Here is a 2,407-nt window from a genome sequence, read left to right on the forward strand (position 1 = left end):
CTTCGGCGGCTATTCCTTAAGTCTGTGTTCCGGCCCCTCTTCATACAGACCAGTTAAACCGCGGGATGTGCCTCCAACTGATCAGGGTCTGAGCACATCTCTAACTGGACTGCCAAAGCGCCTAATGAGCCAACCAATGTTGTGCCTTGCCTTCCAAGACATCCTACCTTCTAGGATAAATCTTGCCTTCCAGTATTTGTCTTGCCTTTCAAGAGCCTAAAAAATCTAACTCACAACCTCTGATCTGTCAGTTTGAGAAAACCCGTCCTTTGACAGTAGAGAAGTGCCGTTGAGGGCATGATTTTGCATTTCTCAACTTAGAGTTTGGCTTATTTGGTATTGAAGGAACATCAATTTATAGCCATGTGGTGAGGGGTCCATTACCACATACGAAAAATAACCGTATGAAAGAAACAGGGCACACGTTTTGAAATGTTTAAAATAAATTTAAATAATAGGTCTTACAATACAAAAATTGTGTTTGAATTGCTAAAATTAATTTAAGCTCTGTCAAATATGCACATGATCAAACAGAATCATTTTGTGACAAGGTGAAGGACCCAACTAGTAAGTGAACAACGTGTCCGTTCGAAGTCATTTTTGTCCAGGTTTATAATTGCTTTTAAATTGGTTGTACTCTATTTGCATTCATTCATTTCACAAAGTGCTCAAGTTTTTCATATTTTTTCATCTCACTCACATTCCTTGGGACGGCCTGCTTATGATCAATTATAAGTATTCCGCACTCGATCGGATGGAGAAAGGTGTGAAAAATCAAACCCCATTCAAAACTCTGTCCATTTACGTTCTTTTTTCCCCCACAAAATGCGAACAGTTGTTAGATCTTTCATCGGAACAAATGCATTCACATGTTAATAGTGTTTAGGTGTACATGTAACATATAGAGAGACAAAAAGATGACGAGGAATCTAATGATAACATGAAATATAGGATTCTTTGAAACACATTAAATAATTGATTCTAAATCAAGGGTAATAGATTTTTCCGGGTTCATAAACTATTTAATGGAATATCTGGTTCCGATTGAGATTTGAAGGTTCACCAACAAATTTGTATAACGTCCCTGTCCTAGCAAGGAAAATAAGATAAGCAAAAAAATAATAATAATTGAAGAAGAAGAAGAAGAAGAAGAAGAAGAAGAAGAAGAAGAAGAAATATTTTTTATAGTTACTACAGAGTATTGCAATGGCTATTGCGATATACATATAATTATTTACTTAATTATATAATCTTGTTAAGTGTTACTTGCAATCTTCAAACTCTTCCATATCATCGTTAATTTTTTATATGACCATTCTCGATTTGAAATCAAACTCTGTTATCTTCTTACACAAGCCAAAGAGAAAAAGCTCCTTTTCCTGCACCTTTTTTATCAAATTCATAGTAAAGAAATTTGTAATCTACTTTTTAATTAAAAAAAATCCCACCCCTTAAAAGTGTTGAATGATTTTGCGCTTTCTCAACTTCAAAAGCTAGCGCGTGAGATGAGATTTTTCTTTACACTTATAAACTGATCACCAACCATTTTCATAAGGGATGTGAGATAACTTTAACAATCTCTCCCTCACACATCAGACCTTGGGTGGGAGAAAACATGTATCTCTCGTAGATTGTTGGGCCAAGACTTGTTGATAGCTTGGGTTTAATACCAGTATTATGCGGTTTTGGACATTCTCAACTTCAAAAACTAATTCATAAGATGAATTTTTCTCTCACATTTATAAACTGACCACCAACCATTTTCACAATCAGCATGAGATAACCTCAACGAAAAATCCTTAAAGTTTTTCTTGTATTGATCAAATTATAGATATAGGCCTTGTTTGAACCCCATTTTAAGGGAGAAAATGAATTTTTGAATAGTGTAATGATGGAAAATGTGTGGTTAAAAAATAAGAATTTTTTTTTATTTGCGTATAATATTATTTTATTAAAGAATGTGTAGTTAAAATGATATCAAATCACTCTTAAAAAATATATTTTAGTGAAAAAATGGAGCTCAAATAAGGGCATAATATACACACGCTTGACGACCCTTTAACAAAGCTTCAAACTTGTGGTTGAAATTTCAATGAGACGATATGAGAGATGCTTCATTAAAATATCATGTATATTTCGCTGACCAATTTCATATTTTTCTTAATAAGAGTATTTTAGGTGTATCGATCTCATTTTAGATGATATGTAACTCAAAAGGAATGAACATGATATTCAAAATTAGAAATCGAGAAATTTAAAGGATGTCTCCGATATTGTCACAAAGTTAAACGATGTATTTAATATTGTCTCAATTTCTGAACTAAAAGAAAAATTACAAAAGGTCAAAAAATATGTAACCAAATTAGATAGAGATTAGGATTAGACCAGAGCACGTACATGTCCTCCA

The sequence above is a fragment of the Olea europaea genome, unplaced genomic scaffold (assembly GCF_002742605.1).
Source record: "Olea europaea var. sylvestris unplaced genomic scaffold, O_europaea_v1 scaffold3248, whole genome shotgun sequence".
NCBI classification, from domain to species: Eukaryota; Viridiplantae; Streptophyta; class Magnoliopsida; order Lamiales; family Oleaceae; genus Olea; species Olea europaea.